Raw genomic sequence first — 17,251 nt, 5'->3', positions numbered from 1 at the left:
TCACCCCGACGAGCCCCGCCCCCTCCCCCTGAAGATCGACTGGCCCAAAAGTCGATTCAGTCGACTGAAGTGCAGCTAAATCGGAGTAGCATCGCAAGCAAGAGCAAGAGCGAGAGCAGTAGCGCGAGCAAGAGCAATAGTAAGAGCAGACCAGGCAGGGGACCGAGAGAAAGAGCAGAGCAGCAGCACGAGCGAGAGCTAAAGCAGCAGCAGCTCCGACTGATGTGGACGTCGCCGCCGAGGGAGCGATGCCGTGGAGGAAGTGGACGGCGCCGCCGCCGTGGATGGAGCCGCGCCGTGTCGGCTCGGGACCGAGCGCCGGCAGCACCGTGAGATGGAATCAAGAAGAAAATGCGGCGATTAGTGTACAACCTCTTTGGTGGCGCCGATTAGGCTGCAGCTTCATCCGAGGAAACGGTGATGATGATGCTCTTCCGGTGGTGCACGTGAAGACGACGGTGTGGGAATGGAGGTGGCGCAAAAGACGCTGGGAACACCGGGGTAGCTCCTTGGAGGTGGAGGACGGGGTGGCTGAACCAGCGGGACGATGAGATCGACGACGGATCCTCATCCGGTATGGTGGATGAGGGACGTCGAGGTGTTGTTGTGGACGACGTCGTCGGGGAAGAGGCTCCGGCCGGGTGGCGGACGGAGCAGGGTGTGGGGTTTCATCGCGGGTTTTCGCGACCTCGGTGTATGAATGGGTGTGCGGATGGGATGGCAGTGGGGAACCATGGCTTAGAGACGCAGTTGTCCAAAATGTGGGGTAACTTACGAAAGTACCCCCACCGATTTGAGGCGCTTCTTTCGGTTCAGGGGTACCACAGGCATTTCGTGTGTCAGGATTCCACAGGAGGTGGGAGTTTTCGCGCGCGTTGTAATTTCGGAATAGCAAGGCGCTGGTTGAGATGGAGGGAGTTGTCGGAGCACAACGAGACAAAGATATATCTTAAATATTTCAGGCTAACAAGGCGCGGGTTGAAGAGGCGGGACTTTCGCAGCATGATAGATAGAGACACTAGTTTGAATTTTCGGCATAACAAGGCGCGGCTTGAAATTTCAGAAGAACAAGCGTAACGTGTACCCAAAAAAGACAATTTGCACCTCAACACGCACAACACACACAAACACCATTTAGACTAGAGTAAGATACACGTGCATTGTACGCATGAGATTTGACAACCAAATTATGAATAAATAGCACATTATAGCATGTAAGCTTTGAGTCATATATGCATGATGTAGATGTTCGTTCAATTCTTATAGTTCATTTCATTCAAAATCATCTAGTTTTTATAAGAAAGCTAATCTATTTTAAGATTCATGGAATTATGCGTCGTAAGACATAAAGTAAAAACAAATAATGGCAAATCATGTAGAAAAACATTTGGGCAATTCTGATACGGAAGATTCTAGAACAAATAAGAAGTGCTTGTGTTTTGATGTTTGTGCATTATGCTTAAGTTCAACCATGGAGTCTTCTAGATTATACATGTGGCGAAATTTGGTGGAATCCAGATGATATCCAACGGCTAGTAGTGCTCAAATTTGCCATCTTTGAACCATCGGATTCGCCTCATCCAACGATCATCTTTCAAAGTTAAAGTTACCCGCACATAATAAAAAAAATATAATATATATATAGTGATACTATTCATCACCCAGGGTGCAGAATAAGTTATTCTTCACCCGATGTAATCTTACGATCATTTTATAATTAAATTACGTTTGGATTTTAAATAGTTACATTCATATTGATTCACTACGTAAAATTTGGCATAAGAAAAAAAATATAGGTCATAAGACAAGAAAATTTGCAGTTTATGTGTATTTTACACTATATTTTTATGTTTGTAATTTTACATAACATAAAATATTTTTTACGGCTATTACATATTTTCTTACGATCTTTGTTTACGTCGGAAATAAAACAAATTTACGGAACGTAAAATTACGGTGTATTGATGTCAAAATAGAGAGGGGGTGAAGAATAACTATTCCTCACCCAGGGTGACAAATAGCGCGAACCTATATATATATATATGTGATGCGAAACCGCTCATCATCTCCAATTAGAATAGTGTGTCCATGCATGGATGCGATGTGGCCAAATGATGTCTGCCATCGGTATGTCAAATTCAAATCAGTCTGACCTTGTTCAATGTGTATACATTACAACATGCTCGTTTCCAAACCACACCGCGCAGATCTCCGTTATATTCATGCATGCATGGGTTTCAAACATCAGGATCTCTTATTCAAATATTTGAATTCAACTTTACATTGATTATGACCTCACCTATTCTTTTACACCCACATAGTAGTCTTCTCTTTATAATTGTACCACTAACTTTCTCTCGTGCATGCATGCACACACACTACCAGTCGGCATTATCCATCGCACGCATGCAATCTTTTTCTTCAGGTCGGTCTGCCATGAAGGCACACACCCACACACAACCCCCTCTCCATCATATCGGGCATTCTTTATCTCTCACGCGTGCATGCGCAATGATCTATGTTCCTCTATGTATGTGTGTATATAGCTAGGTCTTTCATAGTTTTCCACACAAACCGATCAATCGATATATCCAGTGAGGTCTCACCCTCTTTCCCACTTCCACATCGATCAATCTATACCTCTCTATATAGGATTAACATATATAGCTAATATACCCACATTAATTATATATCCAACGCCCCCCTCTCATCATCGACGCCTTCCATTTCATCTCTCAGACGTGTGCACAATGGCGAAGACAGGGGGCAGTAAGGGCCCTGCCCCCTCCCCCGTAACATCACTATATATCGAGGCTAATATGAATGTGATCATTAGACAATTGCTGCTAAAAATGGTTTAAGTTCATGAATTGACCCTCCTCGTAAAGGATTAGCAATGCTTGGCCCCCTAGCTCATTTATTTTTCATGGCTCCGCCACTGCGCGCAACAGCGCACATGTTCGCCCCCTCTCTCTAAATATGGATCTCGCACTTGTGCATTCCTTCATAGTCTCCCTCCACTCGGCCCCTCGCACCATCTTCTAGCCCCCACCGGGTTTTGCCACATGTACAATCTAGCAGACTCCATGGTTGAACTGAAGCATAATGCACAAACCTCAAAACAACAGTGGTTCTCTTTTGTTCTAGAATCTTTCGTATCATAACTGCCCAAACTTTTTTTCTAGTTGAATTGCCATTATTTGTTTTTACTTTATGCTTTACAACGCACAATTCCATGAATCATAACATAGATTAAGGGCTTCTTTGATTCAAAGGATTGTTAAAGGAATTTTGGAGGATTCTAATCATTAGGAATTTTTCCTATCTTGGTTGTTTGATTCGTAGGATTGTAAACCACAGGAATTTTTCCATATGATTCATTTGCACTAGATCACTACAAGAAAAACACTCAATTGTGACCCTCAAATTTGGTCAAAGAATCATCGTTGTTATCCATTTATGACCTTTTTATGACCATATTTGGATGGTCAACAGTTGGCCGTCAACAACGAACAAACATGACCTTTTGAATGCTTTGGTCAAAGATTCTATGACCAAAATCATTTGGTCGATAAATCTTTAACTAATAGTTTTTGTCACTAGAGGTCTACTTGAACCATGTAGGATCTGACATGGATTCAGCCACGTGGCTAAGGTGATGATGTGGCAGCCTTGATGGCATTACTGATGATTGAAAAATAAGGTCACAATTTTCACCAGCCCAGTCCAATAAGGTATCTAAATGCGCAAAGCCCAACAATACAGCCCATTCATTTTAGCCTGTTTCATTTTTGGGCCACATCCAGAGACCGATCCTATCAATTTTAGCCCATTAATTTTTTAACTTGGCCAAGTCGTTATTTTGCACATTTTTGTTACACTAGGCGTCGTAGATTTACCTCAAAAAAGGCATCATAGATAATTCCAGCCAGAAACTAATATTATCAATAAATAGTTATATTGTTTTCAGCAATAGGCATCATAGTGGATACTTCAGGTACATGAATCACATACATAGTTCAGCGTTAAACTCCTCTAAAGAGGTACTATACTTATAATGATTTTACACAAAGCCAGAACCACTATGCTTCATGACAACACATACACATAACAACAAATCAAGAAACCATAGCTTCTCCTGTTCACTGTCATCCACTTCTGAGTAGCCAGTTCTTCTGGATTGCAGAATATCCTGGGATCAAGAAAGATCACACATGAGAAGAACATGCAGACCACATAGCAATTGAATTGAAACATCTTTGTTGTAAGATGCATATACTGTAATAAGAAGGAAAAAACTACAATTATGATAAGCCAACCAAAGTGTCATGACAGTACAGTACAGAGGTATTTTTCACAAGACAATCACCCACTATAGGACAAAGGTTGGACAAAATGTTCTCATTGTAGCTTAACAACGACTATCATGACAATACAACAGAGGTTAACAAGCAAGTATTATTTCCATGCATGTCTAGAATTTGTTTGTTTTTGTACACTAGCTGAAAACAGGTAACATAGTTAAGAAAGTGGCAGGAACAACTATCTTACCAGGCTGAAAACAACATAGCAGCAGATTAGAGTTACTACCAAACTCACCAATGATAAATTCCATCACACGCTGGCACATTCAGAGAAACAGATTTGAGTTACTACTGAACCCACTATTGATAAATTATGTCATCGATGCTGGCACCTATAGAGCAGCAGATTTGGCACATTCAGACATCAATTTGGGCAAACAACTTCATCAATCGATAGTGTTCAAAAAGAAAAGAAAGAGACCGGCCGAAAGTGACGATGACAGTGAGGATAGCCCAGATGGAGCTGCGAGTGGCGTGGTCACCTTGGCCGCGTACACGGGATTCATGGGGTCCTTGCGCGCGGACGGTCATGTCTGCTGGCGCACCAACTCATCGCCGCCGATGCCGGGGCAGTTGGAAACGACCCAATGAAGCCTCACGGCCCACCCATCCCCCGCTGGTCCAGCGCCAAGCGCAGCGTTCACTACTCCGGCAGCAACCACACTCGCCCTCCTTGTGACGCGCGCGGTTGGTGCAACATCGGTTCTTGGTACCCGCCGCCGTTGAGATCTCAAGATGGGTTGGTGGTTCCCGCCGCCGTCCTGGTGGCCCGCCGCCGCAGCTGCGGAATTGTTAGGCCAGATCCGTGTGTGGATTGGCAAGATCCGGCCAGATCGAGGCTCGGCGAGGTGGGAGGGGAGGGGATCGTGGAGAGAGTAGAAGGTGGGAGCGGCGCTGGAGGGGATTCGGGAGGAGTTAGGGTTTCAGAACTTTTTATACGACCTGGGTTGGTCTGGTTTCGGGCCTTTGGGCCGGGAAGGTCTCGCGCGGGTAATGCGTTTTGCGGGAAAATACGTTGAGACATATGGCGTGAGCTCAAAAATTGCCAGAGATAATCCCTCCATTCCAATGAATGCATGCATCGTAAAATTTAATTTTAACTATAAAATAGACCAACCAAATATGGGTTATATGTGATAAAGAATTAGCATTGAATTAACGAAATGAGATTTTCAATGGTATAATGTGCTGACTGATACACCCTTCGTCCGCGAATAAGTGTGTTTTTAGCTTTTGTTCTAAGTCAAAGTTATAAAAAAATTGCCGAATTTTATAAGGATAATGCACATTCACTAAATGACCAATATCAATAATATGACGTGACTACAAAAAATACGTTTTTATTTAGATATGAAATAATTTAGATAATCCTCAAACAATTTTAAGTCGTCTAAATTGAAAATACAAATATAAAAGGGAAGCCCTTAGATTTTTGGACAGATATCTAGCCTTGATCGTAAGCAGGCAACCTGCTCAACTATTATTCTTCTTTGTAATGGACCTAGCCCAGCTGTTGTATTTTATCAGTATTCAATTGTACTTATTGGTCAGATGGTCCCATGTGTAAGGTGGGTCCATTGGTCATTCGGTCCCTCGTCTTACATATGGGCCCTGAATGCTAGCTAATCCCACATGTCCCGTGGGTTAGTGGGTCTCATAGGTTTGTTGGTCCCACACATCAAATCGGGGACCTACTAAATATTCGGGTCACTCATTCCAGGTGTAGATATACCCCATTTGTCATGCACCCATAGGTTGATTTCACACGTATACATGACACGTAAACAAAATTACTACACATATACAATGACACAAGGGCAAATTGCCGATGTGTCTGCCCAGTCATCATTATTCAAGCCTGTGACCATATTAATTTTGTCACGTTGGGCCCAAAACAAGGCCATGGATAGTGCCATACCTTTCATGACCAATTGGAGTGATGAGACTATGACCTTTCTGACATAGATGGTCACAATTGTGAGGAGTTTAGACCCCCTGGGACACCCCATGACCATCTTGTAATTTTTTGTCATTGATCCATGACCAACTGAGCACGGTCATTATATTTTTGTCATAAATGTCCACATTTCTTGTAGTGGATTTCATAGGAAACATCCCATCCACTCAAACCTCTTTGAAAGAATTCTGCGTTTTTTCTATGCACAATCAAACACTCGTACAATCCTGTAGGATTCAAGACGACATTCCACTATAATCCCATGTTTTTCCAATTCCCGCGTTCTTAGCTTTTTGTTAAAAACTAATTGATTTTGAATGATATGAACTATAAGAATTAAACGAAGGGCTACATCAGACATATATGACTCAGAGCTTACATGCTATAGTGTGGTATTTATTCATAATTTGGTTGCAAAATCTGATGCGTGCAATGCACGTGTACCTTACTAGTACTTCGAGTATGTGCAAAACACAATTAGAATACCAATGGCACGCTACACAGTGTCTCTCTTATAGTTCATGAAGCCACGTGGCACATGTGGAGGCATTGTTGCGACCTCCTTGCGTGGATTGATCACAGTGACGTGCTGCTGGTTCCAGAAGAATGTACTCGTCCTCCTGAGCCATACTAGCGGTACATGCACGAAGCGAAGATGTGCATGCACGCCACGCACGCACTCATTCCCTCGCACGCACACGCGGGTACACGGGCGGGCGCAATTTCGTACCAAGATCCACCCCATGTGATAATTTGATGCGTGTAAAGTCATTCACTTCATTGATTGTCAATTAGTATAGCACATGCAAATTGAGTGGACGTGAGGGCAGAAGAAAGACATTATTACTCCACTTCGCGCATGCGAGTAGTTAAATCGTGGGTTGCTAGTAGTACTTCCATTGGTCTCCTTCATATTTTGTGCCAATTTTTGACAGTAACATAATATTTACGCAGTTGAGCAGTGTAGTACTTGAAATTTATGATCCGCTAAACTCATCGGGAGCCGTTTCGGGCCTCAAAACCAAAACCATCAATTAATCTTTACCTTGTTCCCATCACATTCGAAAGCCTGCTCACACCTACTAGTACTTACCAAACCTGAACGTGTTACCACTATGCAGGTATTAGTACTAGTGCTAGTACCTAGGTTATAAAAGGGGAACTACCTAACCGAAAATTACTCTACCTTTCCTCCTCATAAGTGCTTCTTCTTCGTCCGTCGTTGCCATGGCCGGTGAGCAGAGCTCTAGGTCGAGAACTACTCGTAACAAGGGAGCAGCAACCAAGGCTGCGGAAAAAAAGAGAGGGCTCGCCGCCACGCAGAGACCTCGAAAGATCTCTCACGGGCAGGCGATGGCTCCTAGGAGCGCCCTAGCCGCGGAGGCGAACATGCCGAGCCGGCGGAGCTGGAGTCGTTATCCCTCGACGGCATGCCCGATCAGCTCAATAAGCACCTCAATAAGCAGAATGAGTTCATCCAAGGCTTGATGGAGTTGTTGAAGGAGAGTCTCAACGACATGCCCGCTGAGCTCAATCAGCAGGGGGAGTTGACCGCCGGCTTGGTGATGCTGCTCAAGAAGAGCATTGCCTCGGAGAAGAAGGCGACCGGAGAAATCCTGCGACTTTAGGAGGACAAGGCGAAGCTCTGCCACGAGATCGACCTGTTGAAGGAGAAGAACGCCGGCTGGAAGAAGCTGCTTGAGAATAGTAGTTCCTCGATGAAGATGCTGCAGGCCCTCGTCATGGAACAGAAGGAGGATTTGGCGAAGCTCCGCATCGAGCACCCGGCTGCTGTCAAGGTACGTAATGCGTCCGTGGAACAGATGATGAAGGCTCGTGTCGAGAAATCCCGCGTCATGGACAGAATGAAGAAGATGGCGGAGGAGACGCGCAAGGAGATGGAGGTCGTGGAGGCGATGAAGAAGCAGTTACGACTCCGCGGTGAATTAGATCATTTGGGGTGATAATCTTCCTTCTTCTTTTGCTCCTGTGTTTCATCTTTTGCTTCCGGTGTTTCGCCGCACGTGTCATGTTCTTTGCGAGGCATCAATAGAACAATGGTTTTTTGAGGGAATGAATAGAACAATGCTAACAATGAGATGACTAGCAAATTAGATCATTTTTATCGCCATATGGCACTAGGCTGCCGTGTTTTGTGCTCCTCCGTCGCAGTACTACTCTAGTGGAAAACTTGAGTATACTGCACGGTTCTTTGCTCCTCCTTGATCAGGTCGTCAGGGCATTTATATGAGCAGTCAAATCACAAGGCCCTGCCTTCCAGCAGTAATGAGCCGTCAAATCACAAAGGCCCTCGCCTCTCGTGAAACCGACCAAGCTAGACTGCCCTGCCCTCTAGCCTTTTAAAAAATGTATACTTTTGTGATTTGACTGCTCGCGCATGCGAGTAGTTAAATCGTGGGTTGCTAGTAGTACTTCCATTGGTCTCCTTCATATTTTGTGCCAATTTTTGACAGTAACATAATATTTACGCATTTGAGCAGTGTAGTACTTGAAATTTATGTTCCACTAAACTCATCGGGAGCCGTTTCGGGCCTCAAAACCAAAACCATCAATTAATCTTTACCTTGTTCCCATCACATTCGAAAGCCTGCTCACACCTACTAGTACTTACCAAACCTGAACGTGTTACCACTATGCAGGTATTAGTACTAGTGCTAGTACCTAGGTTATAAAAGGGGAACTACCTAACCGAAAATTACTCTACCTTTCCTCCTCATAAGTGCTTCTTCTTCATCCGTCGTTGCCATGGCCGGTGAGCAGAGCTCTAGGTCGAGAACTACTCGTAACAAGGAAGCAGCAACCAAGGCTGCGGAAAAAAAGAGAGGGCTCGCCGCCACGCAGAGACCTCGAAAGATCTCTCACGGGTAGGCGATGGCTCCTAGGAGCGCCCTAGCCGCGGAGGAGAACATGCCGAGCCGGCGGAGCTGGAGTCGTTATCCCTCGACGGCATGCCCGATCAGCTCAATAAGCACCTCAATAAGCAGAATGAGTTCATCCAAGGCTTGATGGAGTTGTTGAAGGAGAGTCTCGACGACATGCCCGCTGAGCTCAATCAGCAGGGGGAGTTGACCGCCGGCTTGGTGATGCTGCTCAAGAAGAGCATTGCCTCGGAGAAGAAGGCGACCGGAGAAATCCTGCGACTTCAGGAGGACAAGGCGAAGCTCTGCCACGAGATCGACCTGTTGAAGGAGAAGAACGCCGGCTGGAAGAAGCTGCATGAGAATAGTAGTTCCTCGATGAAGATGCTACAGGCCCTCGTCATGGAACAGAAGGAGGATTTGGCGAAGCTCCGCATCGAGCACCCGGCTGCTGTCAAGGTAAGTAATGCGTCCGTGGAACAGATGATGAAGGCTCGTGTCGAGAAATCCCGCATCATGGACAGAATGAAGAAGATGGCGGAGGAGACGCCCAAGGAGATGGAGGTTGTGGAGGCGATGAAGAAGCAGTTACGACTCCGCGGTGAATTAGATCATTTGGGGTGATAATCTTCCTTCTTCTTTTGCTCCTGTGTTTCATCTTTTTCTTCCGGTGTTTCGCCGCATGTGTCATGTTCTTTGCGAGGCATCAATAGAATAATGGTTTTTTGAGGGAATGAATAGAACAATGTTAACAATGAGATGACTAGCAAATTAGATCATTTTTATCGCCATATGGCACTAGGCTGCCGTGTTTTGTGCTCCTCCGTAGCAGTACTACTCTAGTGGAAAACTTGAGTATACCGCATGGTTCTTTGCTCCTCCTTGATCAGGTCGTCAGGGCATTTATATGAGCAGTCAAATCACAAGGCCCTGCCTTCCAGCAGTAATGAACCGTCAAATCACAAAGGCCCTCGCCTCTCGTGAAACCGACCAAGCTAGACTGCCCCGCCCTCTAGCCTTTTAAAAAATGTATACTTTTGTACAGTAGTAGTATCAATGGATTGCGCCATGGAGAAAAACTTGAAAATTAAAAAGGTGGTACATATAGAGAGCGCTCGTTGCCAAATTATGCATATAGTACTATTAAAAAGGCTAGTCACAATAATGGTGTCCAGCACAACCCACCCCTCAAATAAAACTAAGAGGGTGCTTGGATACGTTTTAGTCCCATGACTAAAAGTAGTGGGACTAAAACATGCTAGCCTCACCCATGCTTGGATCCAAATACTAAAAAGGCTAAAATCAAGCTAATGAGCATTTATTATCCTCCAAACCCTCCAATCCAGAACTCGCCTGTGTTAAAGGAGAGGAGTTAAATGAGGAGAGAGAGGACTAATCCACATTTTAGTAGGAGTACCCCTGACTAAAAAAATTTAGTCTCAAGACTAGTTTTAGCCCCTCTTTTGTTAGGGTGCTTGGAACTTTAGCCTCTTAAAGAGACTATTTTAGTCAGACTAAAATAAGTCCCTTGGATCCAAGCACCCTCTAAGCACCCTGAAATTCATTGACAAAACTAAGCACCCTGAAGTTCTTTGACAACTAAACTGCTGGCTATATGATGTTGGCCATATATATTGTACGTATATAATGTGAAGAAACGAGTGGTAGTACTATACCAACTAAAAGATGAAATGTAAGAAATACTAGTATGTACGTACTGAAGAGTTAAAGTAACAAGAAGAAACATAACATAGTTCTGCTAGGGGCTCAGCACAACACACCCCTCAAATTAAATTAAGCACACCTGAAATTAAACTTTGCAACTATTCCGGTAGACACTACATTAGAACCACCAGGAGCAATGACACTGCCACCTTACTCGGATTCCTCGTCCACGTCCTCGACTTCGTCCTTGTCCCTCTTCCTCTTGGCCGATACTTCTTTGCTTGAACCGCACACTTGGCTGTTGCTCTTCATCCAACCCTTTTAGATATTGAAGCAAAGGTAGCCATCCATTGCAGCGTAGTGGATGTGGTCTATATCTAGTACATTCCGCTGCCATGCATGACGATGAAACGTGTATGGAGGTTTCTCCAGTTTACCATGCAAAGGATGAACCATGGCTCCTGCCAGGGTCAGCACTGAAGGCTGACAAGAGGACACCAGCCGATTCTTCTGGAGGTCGAAGGTGTTGCCTACAACGAGGCCTATCCGACGTAGGACTTCTTTGTCGTTACCAAAGTCTACAGTAATAAATTTGACTAGGTTGCTCTAGAGGAGGTCCTTAAAATCCTGGCACTCAACGTCGGCATGGCATATGTGGTAGACCAAGCATAAGTCATGCACGCAAACCTGGATCACGACGGGCTTCTTCCTCTCTTCGTCCTTTAGATCCTTCTCTCATCTCAGGACTGTGGTGTACTCAACATCTAGCCCAGTGACCCACTCATCATCTGAGTCTTTGAACATGCGTCTGAAGCGAGGAAGGCATCCTTTCACTGTCGCGGAAGAACGGGTGTAGATGACGTCGAACTCATCGTCGGTGATGGTTCTAACCTTGTACTCACCGCCGATTGTGGAGATTTGTTACTCCATGGATTTGGGAGGAGGGTTAGGATTAGTGGAACTGTCGTAATGTGAATGGACGGGATGACTAGGAGCGAACCGCCGTAGTATTGAAGGACGTGCGGGGATGAGTAGGAGCGAACTGCCAGCGTGCGAACGGAAGGGTAGTGGCTTTCCATTCTCCCATGATCATGGGGCCCCACCTGTCCAGCATTAACTCTCTATCAAATCACACATCCCTACGTTTGCGGCAGCCTACTCCCTCGTCTTCTCGCGTCTCTGTCGAACCGACTAGGCGGAACTGCCCCACCGCCTACCGCGCAGGAAAAGCCCCACCCTCGACTTTTAAATAGTATATAGTATACTAATTTTGTATCCATGGATTGTGCCCGTGCCATGGAGCAAAGCGTCTAGAAAACGGCGGTACACATGTATGGAGTATACAGCACGCCCCGCGTTTGCGTCGCATCCCAGACGGTCGGTCGGTTTGGCATGCTTCTCTCCGAATGGAACGCGCGTCATATTGCGTTTGCACACACATGTGGGACGGCAATTGAGAACTGACCATAGGCACACTCCCCGGCCCCGCAAGTCGGGTGACTTAATAGAAGAGGGAGACGAGCGATAGTACTAGAGAAGTGTTGTACTACGTTGGTGCCTGGACGATCCCTGCAAGACATGGAAGATCAGTTCGTGCATGCATGTGACTAGACTCCAGCAGACACGCCTGGATTGGCTATCGTCTACATATCGTGCAGGCTGTGTTGTACATGGCTGTAGTTATGGTGAGAAATCTAAAAAAAAGGTTTCTTGTCATCTCGCAAAATTAGGTGTCATGTGCTTCAGATCACTGCGAGGGTTAAACAGCGATAACTGAGTTGGGCTAGTCATTGGGGGCACATGCACGAACAGTGACTACTCGGCTACCATCTAGGTCAAGCCGACTATGTTAATTAGGACATCTATCGACGGACCCCTTTTCTACGAGTTTATCTTTAATTTGAGCTTTGTTCCTTGTCTAGTTTGTCCGTCGGGATTCATGTTGTCTCCTTTGGGCAGTGAGGTTATGATTTCTTGTCATGTGGCATTTTTTCGTGTTATATGTTATAATCCGGTGCTTCCGATCAAAATGACGACAACTGCGCCTCCAGGCCACATGCATGAAGACTTCTCGATAGTCATTGACGAGGTCAAGCCGGCTCCGGTAGACAAAAGAAAACTAGTACTACTCCACTATATAGGCAGGAGCCTCCGCTCTTGCTTGCTAGTGTTGCTCTCTTCACACTGTCTCGGCCTCTCCAGATCTAAACACGACAACGGTGGACACACACTCTCTCTGCTAACCGCTGGTCACAGATCCAGCCGGATCCTCTCCGCCAGGGAAGGTGAGAAGGTGCAACGTTCATGCGGTCGTCCTCGACGATGGCTCTTACCCACTGCTGGGCGCGTCCCGATCAGCCTGCCTTCCCGTTCTCTCCCAAGCACCGCTGGCGAGGGAGGGCCTCCGACCCCTTCTTCCTCGCTGCCATAGTGTGGGCAGATCCGGCCTCCCGACGCCCACCTAGCGACATCCCGATGACCATTAGGTATAACTTCCTTCGAAATTGGCCTTGCTCTACTTTCCGAGCTCTTGACGTCGCTACATTTGTATCTTTTACTATTTCTCAGGCCCCCTCGTACATAGGATCGATTGGCTGTTCGAAAACCACCTAATTTTTTTATGTTTAAGAGGTAAAACTAGTTCATGCACTCGAATCTAGTACTACTTGGTTCAAACAAGGAAGAAAGGGGGTGGGGTGTGATACGTCTCCGTCGTATCTACTTTTCCAAACATTTTTGCCCTTGTTTTGAACTCTAACTTGCATGATTTGAATGGAACTAACCCGGACTGACGCTATTTTCAGCAGAATTACCATGGTGTTATTTATGTGCAGAAACAAATGTTCTCGGAATGACCTGAAACTTCACGGAGCAACTTTTCAGAAAATATGAAAAATACATGCAAAAGATGAAGGCCAAGGGGCCCACCACCTCTCCACGAGGGTGGGGGGCACGCCTGCACCCCTAGGGCGCGCCCCCTACCTCGTGGGCCCCCTGTTGCCTCTCCGACTCCAACTCCAACTCCATATATTGAGTTTCGAGGAGAAAAAAATCAGGGAGAAGAAATCATCGCGTTTTATGATACGGAACCGCCGCCAAGCCCTAAAACCTCTCGGGAGGGCTGATCTGGAGTCCGTTCGGGGCTCTGGAGAGGGGAATCCGTCGCCATCGTCATCATCAACCATCCTCCATCACCAATTTCATGATGCTCACCGCCGTGCGTGAGTAATTCCATCGTAGGCTTGCTGGGCGGTGATGGGTTGGATGGGATCTATCATGTAATCGAGTTAGTTTTGTTAGGGTTTGATCCCAAGTGTCCACTATGTTCTGAGATTGATGTTGCTATGACTTTGCTATGCTTAATGCTTTTCACTAGGGCCCGAGTGCCATGATTTCAGATCTGAACCTATTTTGTTTTCATCAATATATGAGAGTTCTTGATCCTATCTTGCAAGTCTATAGTCACCTATTATGTGTTATGATCCGTTAACCCCGAAGTGAAAATAATCGGGATACTTACCGGTGATGACCGTAGTTTGAGGAGTTCATGTATTCACTATGTGTTAATGCTTTGTCCCGGTTCTCTATTAAAAGGAGGCCTTAATATCCCTTAGTTTTCGTAAGGACCCCGCTTGCACGGGAGGGTAGGACAAAAGATATCATGCAAGTTCTTTTCCATAAGCACGTATGACTATATTTGGAATACATGCCTACATTATATCAATGAACTGGAGCTAGTTCTGTGTCACCCTAGGTTATGACTGTTACATGATGAACCGCATCCGGCATAATTCTCCAACACCGATCCATTGCCTACGAGCTTTCCATATATTGTTCTTCGCTTATTTACTTTCCCGTTGCTATTGCTATCATCACTAGAAAATACCAAAAACATTGCTTTTACTACTGTTACCTTTTGTTACCGTTACCACTACTATCATATTATTTTGCTACTAAATACTTTGCTGCAGATACTAAGTTTCCAGGTGTGGTTGAATTGACAACTCAGCTGCTAATACTTGAGAGTATTCTTTGCTCCCCTTGTGTCGAATCAATAAATTTGGTTTGAATACTTTACCCTCAAAAACTGTTGCGATCCCCTATACTTGTGGGTTATCAAGACTATTTTCTGGCGCCGTTGCCGGGGAGCATATCTCTATTCTTTGAGTCACTGGGGATATATATCTATTTATCATTATGAAGAACTTGAGAGATCCAAAAACCAAGATCTATCCCTCAACTACGAGGGGAGGTAAGGAACTTCCATCTAGCTCTGCACTTGATTCACCTTCTATTTTGAGTAAGCTTGCGACACCTACACCTGCTTCTGCTATTCGTTCTGATATGTCACATGTTATTGATGATGCCACTTCTGCTATGCATGATACTTATGATGAAACTACTTCTATGCTTGATACTACTGTGCCACTTGGTAAATTTCTTGATGAACAACTTGCTAGAGCTAGAGAAATTGAAAATATTGAATCTGATGATACTGATGAAAGTGATGATGAAGAATCACTTGTTATTCCTAAGGGTTATGTTTTTGATCAAGAAGCTTCTTTAGCTATTTTAGCTTGCAAAAATAGAAATGAACTCAAAAGTTTATTAGTTAATGGAGTAAGAAATCTCTAAATGCTAGAATGAAACCTCACCCTGCTTTTGCTACTTCACCTATCTTTGTTACTGATAAGGATTATGAATTCTCTGTTGATCCTGGTATAATTACTTTGGTTGAATCTGATCCTTTTCATGGTTATGAATCTGAAACTGTTGTGGCACATCTTACTAAATTGAATGATATAGCCACCCTATTCACTAAAGATGAGTGAACTCGTTACTTTTACATCCTTAAAACATTTCCGTTCTCATTAAAGGGTGATGCTAAGATATGGTTTAATTCTCTTGATCCTGGTTGTGTGCGTAGTCCCCAGGATATGATTTATTACTTCTCTGCTAAATATTTCCCTGCTCATAAGAAACAAGCTGCCTTAAGTGATATATATAATTTTGTGCAAATTGAAGAAGAGAGTCTCCCACAAGCTTGGCAGAGGCTTCTCCAATTACTTAATGCTTTGCCTGATCATCCTCTTTAGAAAAATGAAATACTTGATATCTTTTATAATGGACTAACCGATGCCTCCAGAGATTACCTGGATAGTTGTGCTGGTTCTATTTTCAGGGAAAGAACACCGGATCAAGCTGAAATTCTATTGAATAATATGTTGACAAATGAAAATAATTGGACACCTCCGGAGCCAATTCCTGAGCCTGTTCCTAAATCAACTCCGAAGAAAGGGGGTATTCTATTTCTCAGTCCTGAAGATATGCAAGAGGAAAAGAAATCTATGAAAGAGAAAGGTATTAAAGCTTAAGATGTTAAGAATTTACGAGTGCGGCGAATCTGCACCCGGCCTCAGCTGCACCCCGGCTTACGGAAAAAATCAAAAAAATACTAGAAAAATTCAAAAAATTCCAAAAAAAATTGTGTGGTAGATAATTTGATGCATGAGGTTTGCTCTAAATTTCAACTCATTTGAACATTTGAGTAGCTCTCGGCAAAAAAGACAAAATCGAGGTCTGTAAAACAGTTTACTTTTCAGGAACTATTTTGACCCGATTTGTCTTTTTTGCCCAAAATATCTCAGATGTCCAAATGAGATTAAATTTGGAGTGGACCTCACGCATCAATTGATCTACCACACAAATTTTTTTTGGAATTGTTTGAATTTTTCTAGTATTTTGTTTGAATTTTTTCTGAGCGGGTGCAGCTGAGCCCGTGCTCAGATGCATATTTTTGAGAATTTACCTCCTATTGAAGAAATACATGGTCTTAATTTACCGCCTGTTGAAGAAACATATAATCTTAATCGATTACCTATTGAAGAAACTCATGGTCTTGATAACCCGACACAGGTAGTAAAGGAAAATTCTCTCTACAGATATGATAAAGATGAAATCCCATTTACTAAGTTTGCTAGCCCATGCTTAGATGAGTTTGATAAATTTATGGCTAAGCAAGAAGACTTTAATGCTTATTTTGGTAGAAAATTGAAATACAATTCAAATATGCTTGAACACTTAGGTGATTATATGGCTAATGTTAAAGGTGAACTTAAACTTATCAGTAAACATGCTTCTATGGTTACCACTCAATTAGAACAAGTACTTAAATCTCAAAATGATTTGCTCAATGAATTGAATAGTAAGGATAATGATAATGCTGTTAGAGTGGCTACTAAAATAGGTAGAATGACTCAGGAACCTTTGTATCCTGAAGGCCACACTAAGAGAATTGAGCAAGATTCTTAGAGAAATAATATAGATGTACCTAGTTCTTCTAAAAAGAAGAAAAAGAAAAATGATAGGACTTTGCATGCTTCTAG

General features: G+C 44.1%; 1 long non-coding RNA gene across 2 annotated transcripts; it reads right to left on the bottom strand.

The window, feature by feature from the left end:
* Window positions 1–3,958: 3,958 nt before the first annotated feature.
* On the bottom strand, window positions 3,959–5,263 carry LOC119271066. 2 transcript variants are annotated; one of them, XR_005134412.1, is made up of 3 exons: window positions 4,786–5,263; window positions 4,600–4,696; window positions 3,959–4,192 (listed from the first exon to the last, which is right to left on the bottom strand). It is a non-coding gene; the product is annotated as an uncharacterized LOC119271066 (long non-coding RNA). The 2 variants fall into 2 exon arrangements; XR_005134411.1 differs by having other exon boundaries at window positions 4,847–5,263.
* Window positions 5,264–17,251: the final 11,988 nt, after the last annotated feature.

The sequence above is a fragment of the Triticum dicoccoides genome, chromosome 3A (genome assembly GCF_002162155.2).
Source record: "Triticum dicoccoides isolate Atlit2015 ecotype Zavitan chromosome 3A, WEW_v2.0, whole genome shotgun sequence".
NCBI lineage: Eukaryota > Viridiplantae > Streptophyta > Magnoliopsida > Poales > Poaceae > Triticum > Triticum dicoccoides.
This window is presented reverse-complemented; position numbering and strand designations above follow the sequence as displayed.